General features: G+C 59.2%; 1 protein-coding gene across 2 annotated transcripts in view; it reads left to right on the top strand.

Moving 5' to 3' along the window:
- The first annotated feature begins 3718 nt into the window (after nt 1–3718).
- SRCIN1 (SRC kinase signaling inhibitor 1) overlaps nt 3719–11579 on the top strand; it is an 80307-nt gene continuing 72446 nt past the window's right edge. For both annotated transcript variants that reach the window (XM_049800499.1, XM_049800498.1), the window contains exon 1: nt 3719–3884. The gene's annotated coding sequence lies outside the window, so the exon portion shown is untranslated. The remainder of the gene's footprint in view (nt 3885–11579) is intronic.

Below are 11579 nucleotides of genomic sequence, written 5' to 3'. Positions count from 1 at the left end.
AGATTTGGCCCTGCCTGCTGTGAAGCACCCTGTTAACGGGGGATGCGACTCTCCGGTGAAGTGGGTGGTAGAGTCAGACTGGTAAGAGGAAAACCCTTTTCGATGGTTGCGTAGATTGGGAACTCCTTGCTGGGGGAGTTTGCTGAGACCGAGACAAAGGGTGTTGTAGGGCGAATAAGAACATCCTATTAGCATCATCGTATTAAACTTTTGCGGTGCTGGATCCTCAGGGGTGGTCTGATCTGGCCTGGGTGAGGGGGCGGCTGTGATCCTGACCCCCCCCATCTGTAGGTGGCATTTGTGGCCCTTTGCGGGGGCCGGGTGGCAGGAGCTCCTGCTCCCCAAAACCTTTCTCACGTGCTGGAGGTGCGAGTTGCCCCGGCCAGCTTGGGCTGCCCAGCAGAGGAGGGAGGATGACGATGGCTTAGTTCATGGGGAGGGCTAATTAAAGGCAAGGAGCACCCATATCTCATCCTGTGGCAGGTGCTTCAAAGGACTTTTTAGGACAAGTCAGACAAAAAAAGAAACGTACGATAAATAATTGAGATCCGAGGCTCAGCTTTCATGTTCCTCCCGTCCAGCCCAGCCATGAAGGGACCTCGAGCCCCTTCTGCAGGGTTGGGGGGGTTTGGGAGTGGGAGGGTGAAATGGCGACCGTGCTGCTGTGAGGCTGCAGCTGAGCTGGGGAGAACAGGAGAAGGTTTAGGAGCCTCTTTTCTTCCTTTTCCCTCCTTTATTGGAAAGGAAAAAGGCTGCAGGTCTCTGCAGTGGGGTTGGCATTGAGGGTGTTTTGGGGAGACCCAGCCCCCGTGGGATCCCATTCCCACAGCTCTCACATGGATCCGAGATGTTGGCTCTTTTGCTGAAGTGCCAGCTCTTGACGTCGTGTGGTTATACGCGATATCTGCCTTCCTTTTCAAATGAAATTCCTCTCCCTTGTGGCTGCGGGACCTTCCTTCTCCATTCCCCTTTTGCAAAGCCTCAGAAAACAGAAATAAATAGACTTGCTCTTGTTGGCTTTCTTCCAAGGAACCTTGGGTGTTTTCAGGTCACTCCCGTGATTTTGGGTGGGGGCTGGCTCGTGCCCCCTGCCTGGGGGTTTGGCTGCCATAGGGGAGCCCCTGGGGGCCACGACCGCCCCGTCCTGCCCTGCCAGCCCCCGCAAAGGCGCTCGGGGGGGGGGGAATGTCAACCCAGCCTCGTCCCTGGGACCGGCCTCTCGTGCACGTGTTTTTAATGGGTTTTTGAAAACAGGAGATTGCCTCGTGGTATCTTGCATGCAAGGTTATTGGAAGGAGACCAGCAAAGGTCTATAACCTCTCTGCTGATGAGGATGAAGTGCTTGTTTAATACATTTTAGCTTTCAAATATTTCTCCTTAATGTGTTTTTGAAATGACTGGAGCTCTGAAGGGAATATGTAACTTGTTAGAAAATAGATGTGCCGATTAGACCGCATTTCAGCTCATTTAGAGACGTTTCACCGCCTCACTTGGATCTGCCGTGATCAAAACCCCTGCCTCTCTGCAAGCTGCGAAGTCGGGGAGCTGTCAGCCGACATCACCCCCCGGTGCGGCCCCGGTGCCAGGGCTGGGTTCGCTGGTGCTGGTGCCAAACGCGTGAGGCTTCGCCGGTGGCGCGGGGAAGCTGTCACAGCACCGGGTTTGTGTCGGGTTGTCTTGGCCCTTCCCAGCTGCTCGGTTTTATGTCCGTCCCAGATACCCCAAAATGTTTCTAATCTGCTCCTTGGTGGCCAGGTCAGCTCCCACCGCTGGGAGGGAATGGATCGCACCTCTCTTCTTGAATTTCCCACCTGATGCTCCGTACAAATGGAATCTGCCCCTGGGTTCACGCCAGGCAGCCGTGTGGGTCTGCCGTGGGAAAGCCCAGAGCCTGAGGAGAGGGCAGGATTTGTCCCACCCAAGTTAATTCACTTGGCTTGGCAGGTCCCTGGATATGGGATGGCCCCGCAGCGTGGCCGCGCTCCCCTCCAGCATGGGATGGTTCAGACTTTCCCAGTGGCATCTCTCAGAGAGCGGCAGATCAGGATTTGGTATTAAACGAGAGACTTTTAATGCCGGGGGGAACTTTAGCTCCTCTAATCTGCCTACCAGCGAGACACAGACCGGAGGATTTCAGTCCGTGTTATAAACACTTCACCTCTTATTACATCTCTGAAGTGCTCCCAGGTCTAACGGCAAATCTTTCCACTCCCGTTTTTCATTCATCTTTTTTCTCCCTCAATCCTGTCCCCCCCCGCAGCAGGCAGAGCTCCCCTCCTCCCCCTCTCCCACCACAGCAAGATGCGGCTGCAAGGGTGCAAGGTGGCGACGGGCTGGATTTTGCGATGGTGGGGCTGCCTGGGAGCGTGGGACGAGCCTGCTGGGGTACATCACCGAGCACGTTGCAGCGAGCCCCGTCCCTGAGCGCAGCCCGTGCCAGCCCCGGGATGCCCTGACCCCCCCCTCCAGCCGTGCGTGCTGGGGCGTCCTGCTGTCAGGAGCACGTCAACCCCATCAAGATGCACTTTGCTGGCGCTGGAAAAGGCTTTTGCCCCACGGATGTTCTCTAATGGAGCCGGCGTTGCCGCGTTCCCCCCGTGCCGCTGGGCAGCAGCTCTCCAGCTAATGCAACGCTGCGGGGAGCGCGGGGGCTGCGAGGGGTCAGGGTTAGCTGCCGTCTCCTCCACCTCCCCTTCCCCTCGCTTGGGGAGGTGCTGGTCGGCTCCGCAGCCCCTCTCCCATGGGGATGGGAGCAGCACCGGTGCGGAGGGAAGGGGAGAAAACCTACAAGCCCTCCTTACTAGTCCTGGGAAATTGTGCAAAACAAAGCGGCTGCTTAATTATTTTTTTTCCTGCCCTATCCCTCCCCGTTCTCCCTGGTGGACCTTAGGTTCGTTTCTCTTGGCAAGGAAGGTGCCAGCCGGGTTGAGGTGCCAGCGGGGCACCTTTGTGTTCTCATCACCCTATGGGGGCTGTTCTCCCCCCTGGACCATGGGTGCCCAGAGCCCGTAGCTGGGTCCCCACCGTGGTGGGCACTGCCAGGCAGGGACTGAGCCTCAGCGCCGGTGCCCCTGATGCCATCGGTGCCCTGATGCCATCAGTGCTCTGCTACAGAGGAGCTTTGCTGGCTGCTTGTGCAGGGAATTTGCAGTTTTCAAATGATGGACAAGCCCTGTCGCTGCGTTAGCTGGGAGCTGCCGGTCCCACGGGGCCAGGTATGGTCATGGCTTTGCTGGCAGCATTTCCACCACCCTTTTTGCTTCGTTTCTCCCGACCCGTCTTCACAGGAGAAGCAATACCACTGCCCGTGCAGGACCGTGGCAGGATCCCACCCACCCCGCCCCTCTCCCAAGAGATGTGCAAATGTTATTTTGCTGTCCCCTTCCGAGGTATATATCGTCTTATGAACCCTCCTCCGGCACATCACCCGGGGCTGCCTCTCCCGTGCATCCCCCACGGGTCCGGCTGCCTCTCCCGCTGTCAGTGGGTGATGGCACATGGTGGCAACCGCACGCCAACCCCATCGCTCCTGGCATTTGGGCTAGCCACCTATCGCCGAATAAAACGTAGGGGCCTTTAAGAGGGAGCGGAGAGGGGGAGCCGTCTCCCCGCACATTAATCTATCATGAGCTAATGTGTTTTTCCCATTTGTTCCTTTGTACATCGCCGAGCTGCGCGCTCCCACGCGCACACACCCCGGCGCGCGCTCGCACCCGCGCTCCCGCTCGCTCGCACTCCTGCCTCCGTCTCCCATGGTTGGCTGGGCCTGAGCCCCTCTCGGAGAGAAAGGAAAGAAAAGAAAGCGAGCAAGCAGAGCAGAAATGGGGAATACACCCTCTCAAGGCATGTCACTCTCACTATGTGCATCCATTCTTAAGTAGCAGGTATTTTTTTTATTTGTGTGGTTTTTTTTCCTCCTCCCTCCACGTCGCCGGGGCAGTGGTGCTGATGACCGGGGGAGGGTGTGTGGAAAAAATCGCTGCTCCCGGCGCTGGAGTTTGTTGGCTGTGAACTGACATCTAGGAAGGGTGCGCGTGGGGTTGCGATGCTCCGGAGGGGTGTGCGTGGGGTTCGGCTGCCCACGCCGGGGATGCGGTGCCCCGCCGGCGGCTCCCCCCCCCCCCCCCCGCACAGGGGACCGATGGGCTGGGGGATGCTGAGCCGGTGCCGGCGGTGATGCTGCTTCTCAGGATTGTTTGTTGTCGGGGCCGCCTTGGTCCGAGGGGATAAAGTAGCTGGAGAGCCGCTGTCCTAGAAACACTGGTGCGGGGAGCCGGAGCGATGGGGTGTTTGGGGGTGGGGGCTCACTGGGGATGCTCGAAGAAATCCTTTATTGTGCCTATGGCTGTTTCAGCTCCGTTGTTGCAGTATTGTGCATTAAACGTGATGTTTTGCTGACCGAGCCGGGCTGGATGCTGCTGGGCTCTGGATTTCCTTTCTTTGCGAGCTTGGGGAGACAGAGGGGTGAGGAGGAGGGAGGCTGCGGGCTGCTCTCCTACCTGCTCTCTCCCCTTTTTTCCTTCCACCCCCCCCCGCCGCTGCTGAGACACAAAGGGCAGGATGAACTGCGGGGTTGCAGGTCGCCCCTCGTGAGATATTTTCAGCATCCTTGCAGGAGGAGGAAAAAAAATCTGGTGCATCCCAGGCTGGGCTTGGGCGTGGGGGGGAGGCGACGGGGAGGGAAACTTAAAATAACTCCAAAGGCTGCCTGCCCTCCCCTTGCCCTGTGCCACGGCTGGCTGCTCCCCGCGTGTTTGGGGGGGGGGTAAAAAGAGAGCCACGGTGGGGTCTGTTCCCCCCGCCGTGTGTGCACGCAGGAGCAGGCGTGGGTGGGTGTGGGCGTGGGTGTTCACGCGTGTACACGGGGTGCTGCGGCTGCCAGCGCTGCCCTGCCCCGTACCAACCCCGGTGGGTGACAGGGATGCTGTCAGGGCTGCGCTGCCCGTGGTTTTGGGGGTGCCTTTGTCCGCCTTTGCCGCGGGGAGCGCCCAGCCTTCGCCCCGCAGCCTCTCCCCTCTTTGTTCTCTCTGTTTTCACCCTGGCTATGGTGAGACAGGCTGGGGAGTGGCGATGCTTCGGCCCCCGCACCCACCCACCCGCTGCTGCGTGGGTGCCAGCACCCAACTCCCGGGGAAGTTGGTTTTGGCTGTGTTTGGCCCCGGGAACGTGCCTGGCACCGGCCGTGGGGCCCCTGGGAGCTGTGCCCCTTCACAGGTGTCTCGGGGGGGGTCACATCCAGCCACCCCTCGCTTAAGGATGGAGATGGAAGGGGTCCCTCTGCTCAGCTGGTCCAGGCAGGGGGTGGGTGTCCCCTACCCTGACATCAGGCAGGGAATTCAGCCCTTCCCTAGAGCTGGGTCAGTCCCAGGGACCCCAGACTTGCTCAAGGTCTTACCAGCACCTGGATCCTGGGGGTGCGGATGCTTTTCAGTCCCTTTGGTTGCTCCATGGCTTTCACATCGCTGCTGGTGCGGGGGCTGCTGTGCGGGATCCACCCCCCCCCCCCCCACCCTGGCAAACCCAGCCCGGGGTTCAGGGCAGTGCCCCCACCGAAGCTGCCCGAAGCCACATGGTTGCTTCAGCCCCAGTGGTGGCTCTTCCCTCATTTTAATGAGGAATACATTTCCAGTCTGCTAATTATTTCCCACCAGACTGCCCCTGAAGCTGTCGGCGTTCACATGCCTGTGGAAAAGGCTCTGTGCTCCTTCTGACAGGCGCCCTGTTCCCCCAGGGAGCTGCTGGTGGGCTGTGATTCCCCCCCTCCTGGGGGGGCGAGCGAGTGAGGAGGGGGAGCAGGGCTGCCGAAGGGCTGGTGTTTTTGTGCGAAGGGAGCTTTAGTCTTTGTCAGGAGCTGTCTCTCCCCTCCTAAGCGGGATGGGCAGGGAGGGATGCTCGCCCAGTTTGTTTTTTCTGGAATGTCCTGGTCATGGTCTGGGAGATGCTTGTTCCCCTCCTGGGGAGCTGGGCTGGAAAGGGAGAGGGTGGGGGACAGCCTGGGTGGCTCCGATGCTAAGAAGTGGCTTGGTGATTGCACTGGACTGGGAGGTGGGGGGGTTAGCGCTGGTGGGGGGGTTAGCATTGGTGCCAGGCTCACTCCTGGTTCCCCATGCAGGAAAGCTGCATAGCTCCCCCAAAATGTGGGGGGTTTTTTCCCTTTAGGGAAAGGGGGCTAAAGGCACCTCTCTGCTTTGTTGGGGCGGGTGTGAACCTGGGGCATGAACCTGCTCCGTCCTGGCTGGAGACCTCCACCCCAGTGGGGAAGTCCCGTCTGTCCCCCCACATTTTTTTCCTTCCTTTCCCCTGGTCCTCGCAGCATCAGCCTCACAGCAAAGGCCCAGCCTGGTGGGAAACACCCACCAGCGCCTGCCTCTTTCTTCTTCCACCAAGAAATTCTCCGTACCGAAGCCTTGCCGTGGGAGCAGGGAGGCCCTGGGTGCCTTTTGTTGTTGTAGGGACCCAGGTGGGTGCTGCCTTGGGGGTCCCCACTGCCGCGTCTGCTGGGGGGAGCAGGGCGAGAGGGACGCAGCCCAGCAGTGCAGAGTTTAATTATAGAAATTGATTCTCCTCGTTGCCACGCATCGATCCCAGCCGGGGTGCACGGTGGCTGCCTCTGCACCCCAGGGACACGCCTGGCACGCACGGACACGCGTGAGCGACGTCCCACGGCGCGGAGCGCAGCCCGGGGCTGCAGGGAGCATCCCCACGCAGTCGGGGCTCGGGGACTGGGGAGGGGGCCGGGGCCAGGCTGGCTGCGGTCCGTCTTTGGGGACAGAAGAGGAGGCAAACGGGTATGGGTGTCCCCAGGGTGCTGTGTGCACGGACAAGGCTGTTTAAGCTCCTGCTGTTAAGATTTTATTTCCCGGTGTGTTGGGGGAGGAAAGAGGGAGGCTGCAGGTTGGAGGGGTGTTTCGGAGAGGCTCGAGGGTGCAGCGGAATGCGGTTTGAACCAGGCATTGGGAAGCTGTGGTGTGCAAATGGGGAGAAGGAGGGGTGCTGTGCCACGCTCCCTGCTCCCGGGGGGGGGAGTCACATCTCCAGAATTTTGCTCTGCCCCCAGTGCTGGGGTAGCATCCCCGGCTTGCCATCACTTGCAATTTGCGAAGCCCAAATTGCCGCTTGCTCCAGCCCTGCGGCTCTTGGCTTGGAGGTGCTGGACCTCCAGCAAAGCAGCGTGATGGGGGCCAGCACCCACGGTCCTGGGGGGCTGCGCTCGGGAAGGGGCAGTGCTGGCGTGGGGCTGGATGGGAGCTGGTGGGGAGGTATGAGAAGGACAAAGAATCTCTTTGGTGCCGGCTCTGTGGCTGCGAAGTTCTTCCATCCCCAGCGCTTTGCTCAGTTGGCTCTTTCCCAGCGGCTGTGGTCAAGTTTTGGGACTATTATTATTATTAAAACACCTCTAGGTGGGGGAGGTGAGAGATGCCTGGTCTGAGGTCCCTGGGGTGGAGTGTAGAGGCTGCTTGGCCAAGCTTTGCAGAATTATTGGATTCAAAAAGCAGTGAGCAATCTTGTTAGCATCATCTGGGGAGGCCTGGAGCCCGCAATGGGTCCACACGAGTGGGTCTTACCCACCAGACAGGCTCCATCTTCAGCAGCCGCGGCAATACATGTGGATCTGGGGAGGTCCCAGCTCATCACCGCAAAGATCTTCAGCTCGAGATGGGAGAGCGCGTGCTGTTACCCATCAGCTGTGCTTGCTCCCATCAAAGGTCCTCATTAACCCCCCTCCTGGCTGTGCCAGGCTGCAGGTGCACCAAGGCTCAAAGAGGCACTCGGGAAAGGAGCTTAAATGCTTGTTAAAAAATTACTGATTTGCTCCTCGCCGCCCAATGGGGATAATAAAACTTTGCTGTCAGCTGTTTTTATTTTTTCCCTCCCCCTGCATGGTTTCCACTTTCAGAATAAATGCAAATGAAGATTTTTTTTTTTTTTTTTTTTTAAAATTCATCTCCAACAGAAGGACTGATGGAGAGGGCTGGGTGGGGGCGGGAGGAAGAGGAAGGGGGGGCGACAAACACTTATGATTTGTTTGGTTTTTTTCCCCCCCTATGCTGAAATGTTCTGATTGCAAAGGGAGGAGGGCGAAGGAAGATGATGCGTTTGGGCTTCTAGCACAGCTAATAGCTCCAGGCTGGGAAATGTAGCATCTGCATTCCAGCCCCAAACTGGGAACCAGTTTTCAAGCATAACTGGGAAAGGAGAGTCGAAGAGCACCTTCTCTTCCAGTCCCACCCCCGTAGCCCCTTGCTCAGGTCACCCCACGCTCTCTCAGCGCTCAGGCCTTGGAAAGGGCTATCCGAAAAAGGCTGGGCCGTGGCCGTGGATGGAGGCGAGGGCTCCCCGGGGTGCCGACACCGCTCCTCCTCACCCCTGGGTGCTTCCCTGCCCTCTGCTCCAGCCGAGCCCGCAAACGGCCGCTTTGGCTGGCGTTGTCGGATCTCCTCCACCTCAAGTTCATATATTTCAATTACAGCCTGTTAAAAGCCTCCATGTTTCAGGAGCTGCCCAGATTTACGGCTCCTGTCCTGCGGCCAGCTCAGCTTTTCCTTGAGCTGTAGCTCTCGCTCCAGAGCTGCAGCCCCCCGCCCCGAGCGCCGTGGGGCCGTGGGGCAGCCCCCAGCCCCCTGCCCAACTCTCGCTGCCCCACAAGCTCTCACCCACCTCGCTGCAGCCACTATGATGGGAAACAGCTCTTGGCTTCTGACCTGCCAGAATTTCCCCCAATCTCTCTTTTCCCGACGTGCCCAGCGTTTTCCTTGTGAGCACCCTGGGATTATGGATATCAAAATCTTAGGGTCAGCGGCTCTCCTTAATTGGCTTAATTGCCCATGGGAGGCAGGCATACCCGAGGTGGGGAAGAGATGCTGGAACTCCCAGTAGCTCGAGTCCCAGAGAGATGGTTTTGAAAAGTGGTTGTGGCATCTGGTCTTGGTTTTGTGGTTTTCTTTTTAATGGGAGATTTTGAGCTGAAATGGGACCAAGCGCAGAACGACAGAGGCTCGGATCCGGTACCCGCCGGAGCTCGGAGGGAGCTGGCAGCTCGCCGGGGGAGCGGGCGGGAGGGATGGAGCGCTGGGATGGGATTTCAGGGGGACGCATTGCCCAGCGTAGGATCCCCCGGTCCTTTACAAGCCCTGTGGTGGAGGGAGGGGAAAGGCATGAAAATGGAGAGATGAATCCAACCATGTGCGGGGAGGAAAGAACCACGCAGGGACCTGGCCCGGGGGCTGCGGTGCTGGGTGCCCACAGCAGCCAGGGTGCCCTGGGTTCCATTTCTTGCTCTGACACGGATCTCCAGCTGGATACCAGGCATGGCACCGCAGGCCACGCACGTTTCTAAAGCGCTGGCGTGTTTCAGAAGCCAAATTCCTACTAAATCGGTGTGCATAAAGCATACGCATCTCACAAGCCCGTAGTCAGTCTCACGGTGCTGCCTTGCCCATCTCCTGCTCTGCCTGGAAGCTCCTTAGTGACCCTGCATGCTCTGAAATCCCAATATTTTGGGGTACCTGGAGACAAGACTGCCTTAGAGAGAAATCCCTGCTCCAGCTGCCCAACACCTGAGCTCGGCGAGCCCTCTCCCAGCCTTACCGAGGGGCTTGAGTCACGCTGCTCTTCCCGAGCATCCCCTCGCTCTCTCCTGGCTCCGCGGGCTGGAGCCGGGGCTCGCGGTCCCATCCATCTGTCAGTGGCTCGGAGGCGGCTCGGCCGAGCTGAGTGGCACAGTAATAGGGTGTGAAACAACCACCTGTCAGTTGACTTTCCTTCTGCGGCTGCCATGGCGCTTGGCAAGGGCAGAGCTGGAGATGAATAAACTGCTCCCGTGTTATTTGGAGGGATGCTGTCACGGCACTCAGGGTTTTTATTTGGCTCGGTGGTTTTATGTTAATGAACCAGCTCTCTCGCGCTCCGAAAAGAGAAGGGAAAAAGTGTCACTTTGGATCTTCATGCATGGAAAAATACAGCACCTCCCTTCTGCAATTAGAGTCGGATCTCTGGGAAAGCGCACGGGGAGGCAGGCAGGGCTGGAGACATGGGTGTCTGCCTCCGCCGAGGCCGCTCCGGCTGAGCCCGCCGCGGCCGTCTCCTGCCCCGCTTTGGCCAGCACGTGCCTTTTTCTGGCTTCAATGTTCTGTTTGCGGTGACCTGCTAAACCCACCCCGGGGGGCAGGGCCAAAAAGCCCACGTTTGCTCCTCTTCCCGCATCACATGGATGAGACCATCCCAAGCTGCTCTGCCTCTCCGGAGGGCTGGAAGGGCAGCGCTGGATCCTGGCAGCTCCTGACCACGGGAGACCGTGATGCTTTCAGAAGAGAGGAGGGCAGGGTGGTTTTGGATGACACAACCTCCTCCCAAGTGCTGCGTGCTGATCGTTTTTGCTTCCCAGATAATTTCTTGCTTCCCAGATCATTTTTTTCCCCTGTGGAGCATCTCCAGCAAGGAGGGACCTCCAGCCCTGGGGACCAGCAGCCTGTGCCCGCCAGGGGCAGCGGGTACATGGAGGGGGGGGGCGATGAGGAGGGGCACAAGCCAGATCCAGCTCGGATCAGTGGGTATCGCCGAGGAGCGTGAAGCGGAGAGGAGATGCGGTGAGAGCTGCAGAGCCACGGTCCTTCTCCAGCCGACCGTGCCACGCGTGTGCCCGCGGCACGGGGGACCGGCCAGCCCCGTACTGGGTCCCTTTGTAGAAGTGGGGGGCGAGGTTATGGGGGCCACATCCCAATAGCCCCGCGGCCACCAGAAAGCAGCGGAGCAGAGGCAGCGCCTGCCTGCTCGGCCGTGCAACAGGCAGCCCCGGCGCTGCCTGTGGGCTGCAGAATCTGTCTCATTTCAGGAGGATTAATGATTCCAGCATAATTTGAAAAACATTATATGGCTCATTAAAAACACATTGCCCAGACCAAACACAGAGTAGTTGCGTGTTTCCAGCCCTGCCAGCTCACCTCCCCGTGCCAGCCCGTGGCATCGCCCTCTGCCCGCTGGGCTGCAGGGGATGATGATGAGGCCGAAGGCTGCGCTCGCCACATGTGGAGCGTGCCTGGCCGGGTACGTGCGGGGCAGCCGTCCACCTTTCCTTCCTCCTCCAGCTGCTTCTGGGAGCGCTCGGGGGGAGCCAGCCAGCTTGGGCACGGTCTCCCCTTGGGATTTTTTGGCGATGCTGCGGTGTGGGTCTGATTTGGGAAAAAGACGTCGGAGCACAGCTGTTCGGAGCATCCTCTGCCCTCCCCTCCCCTCTGTGGGGGGCAAGTATGGGAGGCTCCTGGGGAGCCCTTGTCCCCTCAAAAGGGACCTGATGTCCAGGGCTTGGGAGGGCGAAGGGGACTGTCCGTGTCTCCTTCCCCCCTCACTGCTCCGTTTCTCCCTCCTCCCTTCCCGCATGCCTCCTCCTTTCTCTCACCTTCGCTGCTTCCTTTCAACTCTCTCCATGGTGGAGGGGGAATCAAAGAGGCGAGCAGTTTGGGATTTTCAGTCCTTCCTCATCCGCTGCACTGCGTGAAAAGCAAAGCTTCTAAAGGACACTCAAGGACACTGAGATGGTGCCTTCCCCACTCTTCTCCCTGCCCTCCTCCTCTTCCTCCCCT

This window comes from Accipiter gentilis, chromosome 5, assembly GCF_929443795.1.
Source record: "Accipiter gentilis chromosome 5, bAccGen1.1, whole genome shotgun sequence".
Lineage (NCBI taxonomy): Eukaryota > Metazoa > Chordata > Aves > Accipitriformes > Accipitridae > Astur > Astur gentilis.
This window is presented reverse-complemented; position numbering and strand designations above follow the sequence as displayed.